Source organism: Panthera onca, chromosome C1, assembly GCF_046562875.1.
Source record: "Panthera onca isolate mPanOnc1 chromosome C1, mPanOnc1 haplotype 2, whole genome shotgun sequence".
NCBI lineage: Eukaryota > Metazoa > Chordata > Mammalia > Carnivora > Felidae > Panthera > Panthera onca.
The window spans coordinates 3,966,610-3,988,398 of NC_138346.1; positions in this window are offsets into that span (position 1 = coordinate 3,966,610).

Below are 21,789 nucleotides of genomic sequence, written 5' to 3' on the forward strand. Positions count from 1 at the left end.
CCCTTACACACACGCGAATCCCAGGGCAAGATGGTCTCACTGGTAAATTCTGTTAAACATTTAAAGAATTAACGCCAGTCCTTCAAACTCTTCCAGAAAAAAACAAGATGTGACTGATGATAATCCAACTCTTCCTATAAGACCAGGACTCCTCTGCTACCAAAGCCAGACCAAAACATCACAAGAAAAGAAAACTACAGATTAATACTCCTCATGAATATAAACATGAAGTTCTTCAGTAAGATACATATACCCCAAATTGAACAATTCGCTGATAGGATTATATACTATGACCAAGTGGCATTTATTCCAAGAATACAATGTTGGCTTCATTTTTAATATTTCCATTTGGGCCACCTTAAATTCTCTGTTTCTTTGCCTGAGGCTTCCTATTGCTTTGCATTTGTTTTACATTGTTTGGGATTGCTCCCTGAAGCATGTCACTGATGGCTCCTTTGTGATCTCCATTAGATCATTCCAATCTCTGCCTTTGTAGTGCTGACATCTATTTTTATTCAGCTTGAAATCTTCCTGGTTCTCTGTAAGATGAGTGGTTGTTTTTGTCTTTTTTTTTCTTAAAGCAATCAGAACATTTTGGGAATCCTTTTGTGAGGCTTTCATTGTTGTTTAAACTTTCCATTTTAGCTGGCTTCCTCGGACACCGTTCTGGCAGTGGAAGGTGAGGGGGGTTGCCACCTTAGTGATGCCAGGTAGGGGTGCAAATCCAGGTTCCTACTTAGCCTCCACTGACTCCTGACATTGGGACTCCTCTTTATTGCCCAGTAGAGGTGGGAGTTCCCAGCTTCCCATGCTGCCTCTGCTGATGCTTCCTTGACTGGGAGAAATAGGAGTGCCCAGTTACCACTGCCCATGTGGCCTCCACTGAGAAAATGGAAGGAGGGTGGTCTCATTACCTCTGGTAAGTACTGAAAGTCCTGATTCTCTGCTAGACCTCCTCTGATAAGAAGGGTAAAAGTGTCTTCTTACTGCCAGTGGGGTTGGAAGTCCCAGCTCCCTCCTTGGCCTTCTCTGACACTATCCTGCTGGTGTGAGGTTAGGGTGCCTCATACAGCCTGGAGAAGGTGGAAGTCTGGACTCCCCTCTCAGCCTTTGGTGGTATGTGTTGGGGCCACATCTGTGTGTGCTGGGCATGTGAGGCATCGAATCGGAGAACTCACTGCCATATGATTTTTCCAGTGTCAAGGTGCCAAGCCAATCTGCCTCCTTCCTTCCACCTTCCAGAGTCTTCTTATGTTCACTTATATATAACATCCAGGGTTTTTAGTTGAACGTAGCAGAAGTCAAGTATCCCCTTCTCTTGTTTTAACTGAGCATTTATTCGATTCCATTTTATTTCATCTTGTGGTTTATCATTTATACTTCCTTTAAAAATGTTTTAGTGGTTGTTTTAGGGCATGCAATACGGATTTTAAAATAACCTACAACCATCTTTAAATAACACAGCCCCACTTCACGTGTAGTGTAGGAACCTTGTGACAGATCGCTGGATAGCTCCCTCCCCTGTTGCTATTATTCGTTTATCTTAACTGTACATTATAAAAATCCAATACACTGTCACCATCACTGATGTGAACAAACAATGATCTTTTAGATTAATTAAGAATAGGAAAGTGGGAGATGTTATGTTGCCTTCATTTATTCCTTCTCCAACGTTCTTCCTTCCTGTAGGTGGTTCCAAGTTTCTGACCCAGGTTAGCATTTCTTGCAGGGCAGGTCTACTGGTCACTAATTCCCTGTTTTTGCTTGTCTGAGAAATTCCTTATTCACCTTTCACTTCTGAAGAATACTCTTGCTGGGCATGGAATCCTAGATTGGTATTTTCCTTTCTTTCAGTGTAAGACAGGAAGCCATCAAAATCCTCAAGGAGAAAGCAGGCAAAAACCTCTTTGATCTTGGCCACAGCAACTTCTTACTCAACACGTCTCCGGAGGCAAGGGAAACAAAAGCAAAAATGAACTACTGGGACCTCGTCTTTCCACGTTTTCAAAATTTCCCAAGTATAAACTCCCACATGGTCCAGGGTGGAATTGCTGAGCCATAGCATCTGTACATCATGAAGTGAGACCTGTGTCACACATAAAAGGCTTCAATTTTCTGCCAACAATGTACATGAATTCTGTTCTGTATGCCTCCCCAAAACTTGTTCAGAATGATGAATTGTTGCCATCTGATGGGGTGCAATTACATCCCATTGATTAGTTAGCATTTCCCCCAATAATTAGGAAGTTTGGAAATTTTTTCATTCTATGTATTGATCATTTATTTTCCTTTTCTCAAGAATTGCTTTTTCACCTCTGTAGGGCATTTTCAGGTTATTTTATCCTATTCTATTTTATTTTATCTTATTTATTTTATTTTATTTTTAAATTTTATTTATTTAAATTCAACTTAGTTAACATACAATGTAGTACTGATTTCAGGAGCAGAACCCAGTGATTCATCACTTACATACAACACCCAGTGCTCATCCCAACAAGTACCCTCTTTAATGCCCATCGATCATTTAGACCATCCCCCCACCCACTTCCCCTCCAGCAACCCTCAGTTTGTTCTCTGTATTTAAGAGTCTTTTATGGTCAGGTCATTTTAGTTTGCTTATCTTTTTCTTATTGATTTGTAAGTTATCTTTATACATTTTGCCAATCTTCTCTCTGTTATTTGCATTGCAAAATTTTTTTTTTCCAATTTGAAATGTCTTTTCACTTGGTTTTGGTGCTTTTCCCTTGGTTTTGGCGTCTGTCATTGTGCAGTGTTTTTCACTTTCACGAAATCCAATTTAATCTTTTCCTTTTTTCTTAATGGCTTATGTTTCATACCTCATGTGAGAGGTTATTTTTTTCTGTAATGTATTGATTACAGCATCTATCATTATTGAATTTTTATCAGCTTAGATGTTATTTTGCTACATTTTGAATTTGACGCTTAATTGAATTTTATTCTTGCTTTTAGCAGAAGTTGTTTAGAAGGATTTTTTTTAAATTTCCAAGTGACAAAACTTTCTTTTTTTTTTTTTCTTTCTTTTTCTTTTTCTACTTAGCTTACTACACTAATGTTATTGCATTATACTCAGAGAAGCTGGTCTGTGTTTTTTATGTCTTTCTTTAGCCTCAATATAAAGCATATGATCTCAGTATTTTCTGCCACCCATATGGTAGAACACTCAAAGGCATCACGGGCACAGATGTGTATGCTTGTATGGAGAGAAAATAGGTATCATCAGGCCCTAAAAGGAGTCCTACACAACTTGGAGATTCTGCTCTATGGTATAGGAAAGTGTTACATATACATTTGACCTAATTCATGGTGATCCTGGCTGCATTAAAACTCAAATGTGTCTGGAATTTAACTCATCAGTTTAGTGAATAGCCCCTCAAGATTCCCTCCCCACATATCCATTTTTTTTTTTGTCCTACCAGCAAGAACAACCCAGAGCAATCCAGCTTTGCCCCTGAGAAGCCCCTGTGCAGGAGAAAATAGGACATTAATTAAGTGACTACCATATCCCACTCTATTCAACACCCAATTCTAGTCCATAGCTGGTTTGTTGGTTAGTCTTACTCACAAGAAGGTCATGCAATGAGCAACACCACGTGGTAGACTCTAAATAATCCTAAGGCCAAAAATAGAAAATTTCTCCAATTTCAATAATGTGAACTTCTTCAATTATTAAATTTCTGTAGAGAAATTATAACCATAATCACAAAGTCTCCCTCCTCACTGGAAAATGAATATCCTCAAATGAAATGTCCTTTCCCTATGATCTCAAAGAAATTAAGGTCTCTCCCCAAATTACCTCCCTCTGATTTTCTTTTTGTGTTCAGTCTTAGGCAGGTGGCCAGGTCATTGCCACCTCCTGGTGGGGTGCACCACAGCTCTCACTCACCCTCAGACCAGAAGGTTCTAAGCCAGCCACACGGAGGAAGGAGGGGTGCAGATGACACAGATCTGCCTTGAGTCATTCTTTGTATTAATGCTGTCTCTAGGATACCATATTTTCCCCAGGTCCTGAACCCTGCAGAGTGATATATATCTTGTTGCTTAATACATACTTATTGAAAATTAATGATGATAAGCAGCTGCTTTCTATGTCTGCCAAGTGGTACATTTTCATAACTCTCTTATATTCTGAAAAGCAGTTGATTCATCTAAGAAAGGCATCCAAATGTAAGATATTGGAACTAAGTTTCCCTTAGTGTTGTAAAACTTATTTTGAAACCCCTCCTGGTTTCTCTTGCTTTAAATCTGTCATAACATAGCCCAGGCTGCACTTACAGACCCCACAGATCTGCATTCAATAATGAAGACTTTGCGAAGACATTTACTTTTTTTAAAGTAGAAGAAAGGAGAGAGTTACCATGCATCCCTTAAAACAAAATTATCAATAAATATTTCCCTGCAATACCGCTGCCCTTTCTCCAAGGGACACATGCTCCTTTTATTTACTCCTCTTCCAAATACACACACGCACACACGCACACACACGGTCCCCTGGCATTCCAGATATTCCAGATTCTTCTCCCTATCCCCACCACTGGGTCTAAAGCTTCTCTGCTTTCAGACTCACTCAGAAAAACAAAATCTTGGCATGTATTAACCCCTTGACTTGGAATCATACTGGTGAGGATTTGTTTCTCATTACCTTACAAAAATCCATACATATGGTAAATCATATCTATGTGTCTCACTGAAGTCCGATATACTTTTTTCTTGTGGGTCCACTTAACATCGTCACTTATTTCTCTAATGCTGAGCATCATAGGAAGCAATCAATGATATAAAGGGGCATAGAGCTTGAAACATAGGTCACTAAACACAGGCGTCCCAGTGCAGTGAGATATTTATACTCTGATTCTGGGATTCAGATGTCATAATGGGAATGGACACCAACTGAGGGGACAATGGCTTGGTGACTCTCATTTCACCCTCAGGAGTATAAATGCCATCATGCTTTCAAGTGGGAAGGCAGGCAGACTCCCTCTGAGGTTGCTTCTTCATCTACCTGTTTTCATAGGAATAATGGCTTAATTTAAATACATATATGATTTGGCTCTGCCGTCTTTTACTCAGCTGTGGTAACTGAGGAGCCTCTGTTTATTTTGTCACAAATAGAAAATGCATTTCATCATATGAGGCCCCCTTCTCTAAATAATCTAATAAAAATGCCAGATTAAAAAAATAAGGCATCAGGTATTCTCGAAGATCTCAATAAATTGATGGACTGGAATATAGAGAAATGCATTCAAAGTGCATGGCTGGTGTCTGCAGGCTGCATAGGAATTAATTTTTATCCCAAGGGGTTGTACTGCTGAGAAAAGGGATCTCCTGGTTCAGCCAGGTTTCCACATCTATTGAAATTGAACCTGGATGTCAGAGATAGAGGCAATTTTCCTCAAAAGCAGAAGAGCAGAACATACTTGCTATTTGTTCCCTAAATGGGATGGGGTGAGTGCAAGTAGTCTTATCAATGGAGAAAAGAAAGGTACTTGACTACAGACGTTGAATTTGGGGGGCCTTCGTGTATGATTCTGTTTCAGGGAAACAAAGCCAGAGTACAAAATGAATGTAGAATTCAAGATTGTCCCTAAAGACACATGGGAAAACTACTGGGGGGTATTATTTTTTGTATACGTGTGTGTGGTATAGGTGTGGGGTGTTTGTGGTGTGGCTGTGGTGTGGGTGGTGTGGGTGTGGGGTATATGGTAAATGTGCCCTTGATATGTGATATATGTGAGTTTGGTTTGTGTGTGGTGTGTGTGTGTGTACGATATATGTGTCCTGTGAATGTGGTGTGTATGTTGTGTGTATGTTCTATGTGCGGAATGTGTGTGGGATATATGAATTTTGTTGTGTGTGGTATATGTATAATGTGGAAGTAGTATATATGTGTTTTTGTGTAGTGTTTGTGTGGTGTGTGTTTATGTGGTATAAGTGTGGTGTGTGTGGTACGTGTGTGTATGGAGTTTGTGTGTGTGGTACCTGTGTGGTGTATGCATCATTTGTTTTTGGTGTGTGTGTGGTATGTGTGTGTTGTATATGTTTGATGTATGGTGTTTGTGTCATTTATGTTTGTTGCTTTTATAGGGTATGTTTGGTCTATTTGTGGTGAAGGTGGTGTGTATGTGTGTGTGTGTGTGGTATGTGTGGTGTTTGTGTGGTGTGTATGAGGTGTGCTTGTGAGTACTCAGTGTATGTTTTGCATGTGCCTTAGGTGTGTGGGTGTATTGTTTATTAACTTGACACCTTACTGAAACTATTCGCTGATACGAATTCATTTTTAGTTCTTGATTTACTTTGTAGTAATTCTATAACAACATCTATAAACAGTGGAACTGTTAATACTCCATTCTAATATTTACATCTTTTCTTCATTTACGTTTTTTATGCAAGGGGCTAGAAGGTGATATTAATTTGTGGTGAGAGGTGGCAGTTTTCACTTATCCCTGACTCTAGGCAACACTGAGATGATGGTCTCTGTCTTCTAAGCCCACCCACAGCTATGCATGGTTCTCAGTGTGCTGAGAACTTCCCACCTCAAGCACCTGCACCCTTCTTCTTTCTCTGTCCTGTGCTCTGGGAGTTTGCTTGACTGTGTGCAGAGCCAGCTCTGAAGGGTGGCAGGGGAGGCCACTGGGGATAGCCATGAACAAGTTGGGAGGTGGGAGTATGTAGATAAATACCCTCTCCTCCTCAATCCCTGCTGGGGCAATTCTGAGGAGGTCTCTCCACTTGTATGTACTTACTTCTTCTTCTGTGATCTTTGAAACTTTTATTTCTTTTTCTTGCCTTATTGCAATGGCTAAGACCTTCAATACAATTCCTAATAGACAAGATGAAAGTGGGAGTCTTTGCCTTATTCTCCAAGGATTCTTTTGTATGTCACCCCTTCATTGAAGCCTTTCCTGACCCACTTCCATAGAATCCGTCCTTGTTTAGCCTCAGGTTCCAGATAGGGATGTGATGAGCTCTCTTAATACAGTAGGTTTTATTTCTTTCTCTTACAGTGCATTTTTAAAATGTGCCCTTCTCTTCCTGGACTGTGACCGTCTCTAGAGTAAGAGGACACTGGTGGATTGAAAGACAATAAACTGACCTAGATTAAAAACTTCCCTTAGTATTTATTACTTATGCAAATTATTTAATCTTCCTCAGCTTCAGATATGCCTTTTATAAAAGCAGGATAATAATACAGGTCTTGAAGAATATCTTTAAAACTTACCATCAGAGAAGCAGATGTCTAGGAGATGATCCCATCAGGCACAAAGGCCTAAGGATTTTTCATGGGAAGGGATTCTGGCCAAAGCTGGCAAGCCCTGTCCCTGATACTCTGTCAGAATGACTGTGCTTTCATCCCTAGAGCTGAGAACTAAGAGTGAACAACAAAACATGATCATCATTTCCTCTCTTCCTCCCTGATCAGTGCCCTCAGCTACACCAGCTTGCTCCTCTCCCTAGATGAAGCTAGGTTAGCTCTTGTCTCAGGGCCTGTGCATTGGCTTCTTTCTGCCTAGAGTGGTCTTTCCTCAGCTATATTTGCAGAACAAGTCCCCCTCACTTCCTTCATGCCCTTTACTTGAGACCATCAGCCCTTCTTCTCCAAACTTTTATGTCCCCCACCCCTATTGCATTTTCTGCCTGAATATTTTTTACTCATGATTTAATTAGAAGTCATTTAATGACTTATTTTATTCTTCATCTCTACCCATAGAAAGAGGAAACAGGAATTTTTGTCGGTTTGTTCATTTCTATAACCACGGAACCAAGAATGGTGCCTCACACATAGTCAGCTTTCATTAACGTTTGTTGAATGAATGAACAAAGCTTTGGGGCCTAATCATGGGGAAAGCTTGGACCAGCAAGAGGGTCATGCTTGGGGCAGTGCACAGGCGATTTCGGCTGTCAGATAAGTAGCGTCTGCTCCCAGTGATCACCCCTGTGTGCAAGTGGAATGATAGAGCCCAAGTATTTTTCCACATTCGAGCTCAATACTGAAGCCAGTTTAGACTGAATTTTGAGATAAATTAGGAGAGGGAAGGGTGTATCGAGTATGCAGTAGGAAGGAGGATCATCTCAGCAATTAATAGAAAACATAAAGGAAAAAGTGTGTGTGTATCTTGGAAAAGTGGGGCAGCTTATGCCAGCTTCACTCTTCTCCCTGAATGGGTACCCATCAGTGCCAGCACACTACCTGGCACTTGGAACCACTTCTTAATGAAGAATGACTGGCTTAGGAGGTTCAGTGTGCAATTAATTATACTGCTTGACCATGCATGGCAATGCAATAGCCTTGCATTTCCCTCTGCTTATCAGCATTTGGATCTAATTCCACTGATGCTCTACAGATTTTAATCAGCACACTATTCAAATTACTTGTATCTTCTGTGACTGCAGATCAAGATTCATTACATAGAGATGTCCCTGATTAACCCTCCCAGTTGGTGCAGGACCCTGTGTCACCATTTCCTAACAAGGAGGGCACCATTCTTTCTCCACTTGGTCTTAGTGGCCTTCCTGCGGAGTCTCTTCTGCTCCTTTTCACTGCTCTTCCAAGTCCAGTCCACCATTGTCTGCCATTTTCTCATTACCATATTCTTAAAAATGTCTCCCCCAGCCATTATCACTTTACTGCTTCTTCTACAATAAAATGGGTTGTATTTAATGGTTTAGTATAGGTCAGTGAAGAGAGAGTCAAGAGCGATGGTGAGGAAGGAATCATTATTTTCTGGAAGGAATCACCCTGAAACTCAGTAAGCCTTTTCCTAGGGCCGCTCTCTAGGGAGTGCCATCCAAGGGTGCTTTCATCGTTGCTATGGGACACACTGAGAAATCCCCTCCATGCCAGGGCCAACTTTGTGTCACATATGATAGTGTCTGCAATTTTTCATTAGGATTTAGGAATGCACAGTCTCACTCTCATTGTGTCCTGTCCCTCCTTGGCTAAGGTTTGGACACCCCGATTCCTCAGCTCCTCTCATGGGGTTATGTGTATGGAGGGCTTGTTGAGAAAGCAGAGGAGGGCCCTTGCCAAGGGGAGATGGGGACATGAGAGAGACTGGGCTTGGGGCCACCGTGCTGTCCCAAGAACCAGCAGTCAGGAGAATCTCTGCTGTCTTCCATCCCCCCTTGCCAACTCTGCTGTGGGGCTTCCAGAAAAACAAAGACAAACCATCTCCAGGCTGGACACTAAGATTTTTCCAGTTCCATAAAGGGAAAATAAAATCAAAAGCCGCAGATGACATTAGGTTTGGAGCGTGTGTGTGCCTGCTAATCAAAGCCATGTGAATGTGGAACATGATTACAACTGAAAAAAGAAAGAGAGAGAGAGAGAGAGAGAGAGAGAGAGAGAGAGATAAAGAAAAGAAAATGACATCCAACTTGTTTGAGGCTGCAAGGCGAGGTCAGCTCTCCTGCGGGTCCTACCAAAATGACTGAGGGGGCTGGTGAGAGTCTGTGGTGGGGACAGCCCCGCAGTGTGCAAACACATGTATTATTGGTCTCGTCAGCATATGTTTGCAATTTTCAGAGATAATTTCCTCTGTCTTTTGGGGGAGGAGGATTTTTATAAGAACTGCCTCTGCTGTTTCTCTGTCATAGTTGTGTCTATACCCTAGCAAAACATAAAACCCAAACCTCTAGATCAGAGTCCTTATATTCTTCCTAATGTGGAAAGCAGCCAGACATCATACTGAAGCATATCCTAGAGTCAGGGGACAGAGAAGTGCTTCTTGTTCAGGCCACAGCAAACTCCCTGCGGACTGTCACTGCGCCAGGGGAAGCCTGTCATGATGTCATTGTCCTCCTCCTGTGGCCTATGGTATGCCTAGGTCATCTATGACACCAAACGAGGGTATTCATCCGAGTTATAGACTTTATTTTGCAAGCGCTCCTGGAAAGATCTCTACCACAAACTTCAATTAATGTAAGGAAGCCTATGGCCACCCTGAAGACACAGAGATGTGTCTGCACAGGGAGGAAGGAACAGCCCTCTGATGCCAGGCTGGGCAGCATCTGAGGATGCAGGTATCAGCTAGATGTTGCTGGAAGAGACACGCTCCATGTCTCCAACATTGGGCACCAAATGTTTCTCAGGGAATATGCAGTGTGGGAACCCTGTTGTCCGAACACGTGCCCCTTCCCACCTGCTCATATAGGACGCAATCATATATATTGATTGCAATCATATATATTGATTGCATGTAGCTGGATGAATGAAATAACGTCTTCTTCCCTCCCTCCGAAAAAGAGTGCAAAAAAAGAGAGATCATTCAAGCCTAATAAAGAGCCATTTCATAGGCAACTTGCGAGGCATTTCACGTCATTTATCATGGGACTGGGGGGCCCACAGCTCTAGACATGTGGTTCACCGGGTCAGAATGTGCTGTGCCCACGGAGCCACCACTGTGTCTGGCCTGGCACTGACATTACCTACCTGTCTGTGACCTCACTCCTAGGCCCGAGGTCCCACAGCTTATAGGAAACCAACATCCATTTTTTGTTCTATTGGACTATAAAACACACTTTAAAGTGAGTAGTGCATACAGCATTTTCATTTATTCATTTTTGAGAGTGAGAGAGACAGAGCATGAGCGGGGGAGGGGCAGAGAGAGAAGGAGACACAGAATCCGAAGCAGGCTCCAGGCTCTGAGCTGTCAGCACAGAGCCCGACGCGGGGCTCAGACTCACGGACCGCAAGATCATGACTTGAGCTGAAGTCAGACGCTCAACCGACTGAGCCACCCAGGCGCCCCAAAAATGGGGTAGGATTTTACGTGCTGTTCTGTGACCCTTTTAATTCTAGTGAATAGTTTACAAATTTCTCTCCGTGTCAAAAGTATGCTTCAACCCCATCACGTCCAACAAGCATCCTTGAGTCCACTTTGTGGCTGCTCTGGTCATTCATTTCACCCAAACTGGGTATATAAAGAGCTCACAAAGCCAAAGGCTCAGGAATTCTCAGTCCACACATCTTCCAAGGCCCTGTTGTCACTTCTGTATTCCTAATTCTATATTGCTTTTCTTAAATAGGGCTCCCTAAAATGTTTCAGCTTCATGCCCCACAAGAGTCTCCTCAGGGCCATTTTGATTTGTTGAACTGAACCCCTGTTTCCCTTCATTCCTTCTCCTTGCTTCCTTCCTGAAGGCAGGGACAGGACATCACAGGAACATTTTACGAGAACCCATCTGTTATGGACTGAATGTTGGGTCCCCCAGAATTCGTATGTTGAGATCCTAACTCCCAAGGTGATGGTACTTAGAGGTGGGGCTTTCGGAAGGTGATTAGGTCATGAGTGTGGGGTGTGGGATTAGTGCCCTCATTGAAAGAATTCCAGAGACCGCTGTCGCCACCCTCCCTAACACCCCTGCCATGTGAGGCCAGAGCAGAAAGGTGGTGGTCTATGAGCCAGAAAGAGGACCCTCAATACACACTGAATCTGCCTCCCCCATCATCTTGGACTTCTGGGTTCCAGAACGGTGAGAAATAAGTGTTATTTGAACCACAGTCTATGGTATTTTTTAGCAACCCTAACCGACTAAGACCCCATCTTTAGTCAAATACTCTTTTAGTATACAGAAACAGTCACACCTGCCCACATGCACCACAACAGTCCCTAAGCCAGTTCAGGCCCTGCTGACAATGTGGTGCCAAGGATAACATAGAGATCCCATGGGACCTTGTCTATGGTAGGTAAAGCCATACAGCATTTCTAATAGGAAAACATCACCTGCTTCAAGGCTATAGAGGGAGAGTCCCAGGACCAGTGGTTCTTGACCTTGGCTCCACTTGAAGGTCACCTGGAGAGCTTTCAAAAATCTCACTCCCAGGCCACACCCCAGAGGAAGTTAATCAGAAATGCGGGGTGGGGCCCAGGCCTCAGCAATTTTGAAACTCCCCAGGTGCTCCCAGTGGGTAACCGAGGCTAAGAACCATCTCTAGATGGAGAGTCTACCGGTTGCAGGCGAGATGGTGTTCAGAGCCAGATAATGAGATGTTGTCTTGGGAGATAGGGAGAAGGGCAAAGGCCATGGTCCCAGACCTGAATAATCCCCTTCTACGTCTTCCCAAAGCTCTCTGGAAGGAAACCAAAGGAGCAACTTTGTGGCTAGGAAGAAGAGGAACAAAGACATTTCCTTTGGATCTTATGGACACAGACAGCAGTTTCCTGTGTATTGTTGCAAAGCTGAGGATCTTGATAGGTGTTATCACGGTTCTTTACAATGAAGACAGCCATGTTCCTGCCTCTGGAATTGCAAAGTCTAGCCAACGTCAGAAAGCTCGGCCAATTCAAAGATATTTCACTTAAAAATAGCATGAAACATTCTCCTTCTCCACCCAGATTTATGGGCTTCTTCTCTTTGGTACAACCAATTATCAAAACAGCTTCTGATTTGTTTCAATCCCCAGTGGGTCTATGGCTGTTTGGTTGGCCACCATTCTTGGCCTGTCCACGAGGATAATCATGAAGCCCGCGTCATGCTGGGCAAAGCTTGTGGGGGTGATTCCCTTCCTCCTTATTCATTACCACTCTGTTGTAATTGCCTGTGAGAACACTAATTTAGTTGTTGGCGGAGGATCTATACTCTACAAATTGAGTATGTTACTCAACACTTTGATTTATTTTGATTTATTTTCGGGTCATTAAAAATTAAGTCAGAGAGAAAATAAGTAAGTGAAATAAGAGCTCTACTTGAAGGACAAAAATCCTCTAGGTATCCATTCTGAGTTTTTAAGTAGAATGTGGAATGGTGTTTCCAGTCTCTGGGGGCCATCCGTGGGTCTCGCAACACCTCTGTGCATTAGAAGACCACAACAGGCATGCAGAGGGGCAAACTCTGAGTTGCAAGCGTTTTAATGCTGCTTCCGCAGATAGGTGGGGCCACAGAGGCCAACCAACCGTGGACGAGTAGGCATGTTTCCTGCAAAACTCCAGCGGAATTGAAAGCATATGTGATAATGACTACTTTTCAGCATGTGGCTTTGGTGATTTTTTCCAGCGAGGAGCTAGTTTGTGGTGGGTTCAGTTAGCAACGAATCCGGAGTGAGGAACCAGGCAGGAATAGGCAAAGTCTGACATCCAACATGTGGTCACCTTCATGCAGAATCTCAGGAGCAATCAAAATGAGGCCTAATGGCGAGAAGTTTCCACTTCCTTCTGAGCCAATGTTAGATTCTTGCTACAGAGAAATCTGGGCAAATGACCCCAGGGAGGTGATGCCACAGCTTTGTCCTGTAACTTGTCTTTTGGCCTTCCCCTTGTCGTGTAAATTCAGACAATCTTCTGTCCCCTTCCAAGGCAGCTGCTGTTCGTTCCCTCATGCTGAACTCTCAGAAGTCACCCAGAACCGTCTAGTTTCGCAACGTTTTCTCTGCAGCTCTGGGACCTCTCCCACGCCTGCATTTATACGCACAAACCCCCTTCCTGGTGGAATACCTCATTTCCTGCTTAGTGGCTGAGCCAGCAGAGTCAAAGGCCCAGATGTTACCCAGCGCGAACGAGAGCAGACCCACGTTCACAGCACCTGGCTGAGTGCTCCTGGCCAGGGTCCCGCGATCTGAGGAGATGTGCCTTCACAGTGCGCATGTGACCGCCGTCTGGCTGGAGACCGACCACAGCATGTGGCTTCTTGATGCTTTGTCCCCTCCTGACACACAGACTCCATCCTGGGAGCCAGTTACGTTTTCATTGCTCCCTCTGATCTTTGGTTCCTCCGGTGCCTTTGTCGTGTCTGACCCGAGTGTTGCTGCTGCCAGTGAGAGCCTCCCTCCAGATGCACCAGAGCAAGGAAATGACTCCACATTAAGATGCTCAGGCAGAACAGAGCCTGCAGACGTTTCCAGCCACCTGGGCCACTGCGAATAACAACTGGAAAAACAAAGCAAGAAAACAGGGTATGCAGACCAAGCAGGCTTGCCGAATGCCCCCCATATCTGGGACACTCCTCAAACTTTCCAGCTGCGATCAGGGCTTCTCACTGAGCGAGCACAGCCTGACCTGCCCTAGGGACAAAGCAGGATGTGGTCTGGTCCTCTTGTGTCACTGAGGCACCAGGGCTCAGAATTATCCCTTGAACTCGATGGCACAGAGGGGTGGTTGGAGCATAGCCCTTCCCTCCCTGACCCCGGGTGTGGGGTGGGCTGCTGTTAGAAATCTAGATCTGCGGATCCGTATAAAGGCCAAGGATGAAATTGCAGACTTCAAGTTTGAGGTCAGCTGAAAAGGGGTTCTCCCCCAAAAATATCCACATCCTCACCCCAGCAACCTGTGAGTTTTTGTGCAAAACAAAAGGGAAGGAGGTCTCTGCAGATGGGATTAAATTAAGAATCTTGAGAAGGACTTTTGACCACAGGAGAAAAGGTGAGATGGCCACAGAGGCAGAGTTGGGGTGATGTGGCCACAAGCCAAGGACAGCGGCAACCATCAAAGGGATGCTTCCCCAAAAGGAACTGCATTGGGCCTGGAATTTTCTTTTCTAGCCATTAGGCTTCATATAGCAAGATGTAGTTTACTACTCACCCATACCATGGCAAGGAGCGATGGGTGTGAGGGGTAAGGCCCAGCTGAGAATCTCAGGCAACCAGGGGAAAGGGCTTTGCTGCTCTTTAGATATCTTAGAAGCGGACAGGGTCCAGAACTCTGGGGCGGGGCTTCACTTCTGAGGCCTGTGAGTTGAACACATCACATCGAACCCCTGAGATTCGTGGATGGCTCATAGAAGGTTGCTTTCCCTCGCCTGAAAGGCAAAGCCATCCCAGTCTACTGCCTCAACTTCCCCTCTTCCCTGCAACTCAGACATCTGATCTTTGTCCCTTTGTTCCCAAGTGCTGCATTTCTTGAGAGACTTCAGCAAAGAGGCTGAGAAAATATTGTCTGATTCCCAGAGTTAATGGAATAACCTATCATGTTCCCAGAAGACCACTCAGCTATTAACTCAAATGCCAACAGTATAAGTACTTCCATTTCTCTGGGTTGAGAATCTTCAAAAGCCAAAATAGCTATTCCTGAGGTCAGCAGTCTTAGTTTGTGGTTTCATCCCCCAGTGGGAAGTTCCAGTCACTTGCAGAGTGGGACGTGGGTAAAAAATTAGGAACAAATGTCCTGGCTGTGCGGACTGTCAGAGCTCTGGAGAGACCCAGGCATCCATGGGATTTGGAGTTTGACTCATTCCAGAGGCAGTGACAAGAGCCAAATGTCTGTGGCCAAGAGGCATCAAATGAAATGACTCCACCTCAGGGCTCCCCACTGCCCCAGGGGTCCTTATCCACCCACCGCTTCGTGTTTACAGAAGTGACTCCACCTCAGGGCTCCCCACTGCCTCGGGGGTCCTTATCCGCCCACCGCTTCGTGGCACCCACATGGACCAAGATGGGGCCACCAAATTGTATTTCCTACAGTTCAAACCCCTGGCTCCAGAATTAGTCAGAGCAGGACAAGATGGGTGAGTGTTCTCTGATGCTATTTTTTTTTTTTTTTTGAACCCAAAAAAGTTGAATGCTTGAAAGTTGTGAGCTCAGGCTTGGCCAAACTAATCCAGATCAATGAGAATGGAAATGCTGTGACTGCATTCAAAAGTTAATTTTATTCCCCTAAGCCAAATAAGCCTTGGGTATAATGGCCTTGTGAGGTCTGTGCAGAAAGGCAGGCCATAGAACTTTCTAGAAACTTGATTGATGGTCATTGAAACCATAGTAAGGACAAGGCGTCCACTGACACGGCTGGGCAGATCCTTCTGGCAAGTTCTCAGGCCCCAGCTGCCTTACTGGTGGTGTGTTCTTCTGGGGGGGAAGGGTGGTCTGGGCCCCCTGGTCACTCCACACAGCCATGAACATGCTAGGGCACTGGGAGGCCCCATGTGGGCAGCTCAGATCTCTGAATTTCCCCGGGCTGAGTCTCACCCCCAAATCTGTACTCATGTGGAAAAGAAGAGAGAAAGGAGAAGCAAGTGGCCGGGAGAGAGGCGAGTTCAGTCCCCTCCCCTTTGCTCCTCCGCGTGTCTCCTGCCACCACACTCAACGTGCTGGCTCGTGAGACAAGCACAGAGCCGGGAGAGGGGGAATGCCGGTGCTAGAAGGTTCTAAGGGGATCTGGGAGGGGCACGCAGAGTTCGAAGCCGGTGCTGGCTGAGGCGGGGAAGAAGCTCTCCCCTGGGGTGTGGGCAGGGCTCAGGAGGACAGCGTGCAGGTCACACGCCCGGCTTCTCTGCCCACGCACAGACCTCCAGGCAACAACACGTGGTTGACGAATGCTCGCTTACTTTGCTGTCCGTCCTCAGGGACCTGAGACGGCGAGGGCCTTCAGCAGCTCCAACAATTCTCCGATGCCCCCAAACGCGTGCAGGGCACCCGCTGGGCGTCAGGTATGGTTCTAGGCCCTGAGGAACAGCAGCGAAAACAAGCCAGCCAACCCACCACCCAACCGGCCCACCGCCGAACCAACCAACAAGCGACCAGACAGCATCCTGCCGTCAGACAGCGCGTGGACCTCTTGTCAGAGCAGACCAGTAATAATAACACAAAAAGGTAACACGATGAAGACGTGAATTCCATCCCTGTCTGCCTGTCTTTTTTAAATAAAAGATTTTTAAAAAATGTCAATGTTTATTTATTTTTGAGACAGAGACAGAGCATGAACGGGGAAGGGGCAGAGAGAGAGGGAGACGCGGAATCAGAAGCAGGCTCCAGGCTCTGAGCTGTTAGCACAGAGCCCGACGCGGGGCTCGAACTCACGGACCGCGAGCCGAAGTCAGATGCTTAAGCGACTGAGTCCCCCCGGGGCGCCCCCATCACACGATTCCTTTTGACCTCCTGTGTGTCATTTGCAGAGGAGTTGTCACTGAATGCATCTAGCTGTCCCTTGCCCGCGCCCCCTCCGGTGTCTGAATCCAAGCCATGCCGGGAAAGGACCCAGCAGCACCTCACACAAGCTCGACACAGAGCAGGAGCACAATCACTCTGCAGCTACCTGTTGAGCTGCACGTCGTTGCAGAGACACAGCCACCGAGGCCTGTCTGTAGCGTGTGTGCTTGGAGCTTCTACTCCTGCAGGGGTGACAGATCACAAACGAGGTAATGACTGACTGTGACCATTGTCACAAAGGAAATTCAAGGGGGACTCAATAGAGAAGCAGCTGCAAAACCTGGTTTGGGGGGTGGGCTCACGGACACCTGCTCTGACAAGGTGCCATCGAGGCTGAGACGTGAAGGACGGGCAGGTGTGGTGGGGTCCAGACCCTGCAGGCTCTTTGGGCCATGGTACATGGTGCATTTTATTCTTAAGGCAGAACAGTGACTCTGGTTAGTACGTAGACCCAGCCACCGAGCGTCGAGGTGGCCATTTAGGACAACGAGCCGAAGCAGTAGTGGCCGTCCCTTTATCCTTGACTGCAGCAGTGACAGAAGAGGCACGGGCTCCCCAGCGTTCAGTTTTCCTCCGGGAATGACATGGGGCAAGGGCCAGGTGCCTGCAGAGCAGACAAGAGGAGCCTCTGCCTCTCTCTGCCCCACAGGTCACAGTGAGGGACAGAGGAAAGGCTTAGCAGCGGGAAGGCACCGAGTCAAGGGGGACAGGGCCTCAGCCAAGGTTCCTGGTAAAGAGGGCTCCGAATGCAGGCACCTGGCCTGGGAACGCAGCTGGGCTTAGGGCCGGGTAGCCTGGGGCTGTCTGAGTGCTTGGCTGTCTCCAGAGAGCGGTAATGCAGGACTGGGCCCCAAGTCTGGTGGGGAGGGAAGCTTCCCCCTTGGGGTCCACTGGGCAAAGCCTCATAATTGCCTGGGGTCCTGCGGAAACAGCTCAGGGAGGAATTTGGCCTGGCTCTGGACTCTGCAATATGGAAGGCGGATCGGCCTTGGCTGGGGGGGTAGGGGGGTGGTTTGGGGCAGAGTCCCTGTTAGAACTTCTTGTTCTGACATCCCTATTACCGACGCTCCAGCTCGTCCAAGGGCGTGGGGACCGTGGCAGCGACCACAGAGGTGGCCTTAGCCTGGAAAGACGTGAAGGGAGGTGAGATTTTGAACATCAGCCTACAGGATGCTCTAAAGCAGGAGATGTCCAGGATTGAGGAAAAAAGAATAGTCCCCAGGTCTTTGGCTCCAACAATCATAAATTATAACTACACGAATAACGAATAACAAAAAGTGGTGTCAGAAGTTGTTAGAGAAAGGCTGAGATGTTACGTTTTCGTTTTGAACATTAGTCTTTGCCAAGTCATTGGTTCATACGGCCCCCTGTTGGGAAAGATACATGATAAGAAACATCCATAATTGAAAACAACTATGTCTCCCTGATCATGTGTCTAAATCATGAGCGGTTCCTTTCACGAAAGGCAAACACAGAAGGAAAGAGTAAAGCCTCCAAGCTCCTATTACTACTGTTTGACTTCTTTAGCTTGAAGTTCCCCTCCCCAAACACCAAAGTTTCCGTTTGATTTCTAAGGGGAAGGAAAATCGGGTAAGCCTCGCACACATGCCTCCCTGAGATACGCTGGGAGAAGAATTCCAAATTGAAACCAGGAGAGGGTGGAGGCACATGAGCACAGAGTCCAGGGCGAGTGACAGTTGGCCTGAGTCCGCGGGCTTATTGTGTCCCTACCCCCCACCCCCTCCCAAGAAGCAAGCTTCCTCTCTGGGCTGAATGGGTGCAGTCTGCTGAGGGCTAGGAAGGAGCCTGGAAGGACGCAGTCTGGAGTCGGGGAAGGGGTTTGGGATTTGGAGCCAGACACACTTGGGTTCAATCCCGAGGCCACCACTCACTGGTTGTGTCTTTGGGAAAGTGATGTAACTTCTCTGGGTCTCATCCGCAAATACAGATTACACAGCAGACCCCGGGGCTGTCATAACAGGACTCACACGTGTGTACACGAAGCACTCAGCACCGTGCCCGTCATGTAGGGCTAGCCGGTAAACATGTAGATTATGCTGCAGTCTCCCCCCAAAACCACACCTTGGTGGTAGAAAGCACAGGAGCGATTTTTTTTTTTTAGTTTTACTTTTGATGGAAAACCTCTTTTCTTAAATTTATAGGATGCTTAAAAATATATACACATGGCATTTCCCAATGGAGTTTAAAAAATCAAAGTAAAAATGAAAGGACATAGTTCTCTACCATGAGTCAAGCGAAGAGCTTTGATCAAAAATGTATTTTTTGTTTTAATTTTTGCTTGTAACAATAAAGTCTTATACTTGATAAAGAGGAAGGAAATTTTAAGGCTTTTAAAAAACCACATAGTTTCTGTTGATTTAGTGCTTTTCTAAGTTTTTAAAAAAGGTTTATTTATTTATTTTGAGAGAGATAGAGAGAGAGCAGAAGTGGGGAAAGGGCAGAGAGAGAGAGGGAGAGAGAGAATCCCAAGCAGGCTCTGAAATGTCAGCTCAGAACCTGACACGGGGCTCGGACCCGTGAACCAAGAGATCATGACCTGAGCCTAAGTCAGATGCTTAACTGACTGAGCCACCCAGGCACCCCTTTCCTAATTTTCTTATTTAAGTCACTGTATTTCCTTAATTTATGTCATGAGCAGAGAAGAGAGGAGCAGCATCCAGCTGATGGATGGATATGCAAATACAAACAAATCAACTCTGGACCTCAGCTTAATAAATGCTCTAACGCTCCGCGGTTTCCACATTTTTGGTTTCCCACCTCCACACCATTTACTCCATATGACATCATGAAAAGGGTGCAACACTTGGGGTCAGTCAAACGTGACTCCTGGTTGCAGGACAGATAGAGCTTATGTGTGATAGCCATGTTTTGTAATTTCTTTCCTTCTGTAAAACATTATTATTTTTATACTTAAGCTAGTGTATTTTATTGGACAGTGTTGAAAACAGATTATTTCAGCCAAGTTTAAATACAGAGGGACCAGAGCACCTGGGTGGCTCAGTCAGTTGAGCATCTGACTTCGGCTCAGGTCATGATCTCATGGTTCATGGGTTCGAACCCAGCGTCGGGCTTTGTGCTGACAGCTCAGAGCCTGGAGCCTGCTTTGGATTCTGTGTCTCCCTCTCTCTCTGCCTTTCCTCAGCTTGCATTCTGTCTCTCTCTCTCTCTCTCTCTCTCTCTCTCTCTCTCTCTCAAAAGTAAATAAACATTAAAAAAATTTAAATACAGGGGGACCTACCTATCGAAATGTTTTAGGTTCACAGATGAAGCACATGAATTGGCAAGGGCGTTATTTTTAAATTAGGTGAGCCAAAATTTTCATGGGGAACAACTTCTGGAAACCTAAATCTAGGTCAACAAACTATTCTTCTGAATAAGCTCCTGTGGAATGTTCCCCTTTTGTCTTTGTACCTTCCAGAGGCTTCAGTAGCAAGCTATACTGCAGAGGGGACTGTGGCCCAAATTATCCCTGATTTCCAACCTCCACCCTTTTTGCTCTATGTGGTACAATTAAAGGAGCATCAGGTTTGGAGATGGGCAAATCTGAATGCTCAGAATCCAACTTCTTTCTGTATCAGCTAGCTATTGCCAGAGTAATGCTGCATAACAAGACATTCCCAAACTCAATGGGTTATTAAAAATACTTAACCTCATGCTCATGATGTTGGCGCAGTGATGCCAATCAGCTTTGGGCCCAGTGGTTGGCTCTGTTTGCAGCTGTGGGTCAGCTGGGGTTGGCTCTGGGCCTTGGGTTAAACCTAGGTCTGCTGCACATGTTTTGTTCTGGGGTCCAGGTTAAAGAGGCAGCCTGGGAAACTCTTTTAATGGCAAATCTCAGCGCTTAAGGGTCAAAGCAAACTGCGCAACCACATTGAAGGCTTGTGCTCATTTCCTGTCTGCTCACATTCCTTGGTCAAAGCATGTCCCGTGGCCAAGCCCCAGGTCAGTGTGGTGAGGGAATACCCTCCTCCTCGAGAGTGGCATGGGAGGAGAGGTGTGTGAATATCTGTGAACAGTCATCCGACTCTCAGACTGCCCACAGCCTATCTGTAAGAGTCGATCTAATGCTTCCCATCGAACAGGGCTGCTGTGTGTGTGTGCGCGTTTGACACATGCAAGTGTCTGTTCACCGGGTGAAGTCAGTTCGGCCTGGTTCATTGTCCAAACACAGGAATGATTAATCAACTGGACCAGCACACAGAGCTCTTGTTATCTCACTCCCCCAGGGCTCCCCAGTGGCATCACCCACAGGAACGCTAAGAGGGTGCCCCTCCAGGCTGAGCCTGTCTGCTGGCTCTCACTTGGGTCCTCCCTCCCTACTAGCCTGCCTGACCCTCTCCTGGCAGAGGGGCTTGATAGCTGAAGTTGCCTTTTGTTTTTTTTTTTTCTTCCTAGAAGCTATAGAGAAGCTAAGGCAGATGTTGCTTCCTTCTGGCACTTTCTGTCGTCTCCTAAACTCACCCCAAGTACAATTCTTATCCAAAGCACATATTTGATAATCTGATGTGAACTTGGCACCAAAATAAGATTCTTAGAGAATTTACATCACCATCTTGATAACGGAATATTCCACACTGAGTCCCTTAGAACGTGTCTGTTTAACTCAGAGTGGTTTGGGAATAGAGCTGCTTTTGAAATGGACCAGCTTGTGATCCACAGCCACACAGATGAGCCACTTTAGCCTGGGAGTATGTGAAATCTGGTTTGTGAGGATGGTTGCCTTGTGTAAGGGACAACAGATGGTTGTAAAATTGCTGGTAAGCCAATTATGAAGGACTTAAGAGCTTGTTAACACATGCACAAGGAGGTAGAGATTTTGGTTTTGATGTGCTTCATGCTAACGCCGGAGGCACTGAAGTCTGTAGTTTGAAGCTGTATTTGGACAACAGTTTTGGAAA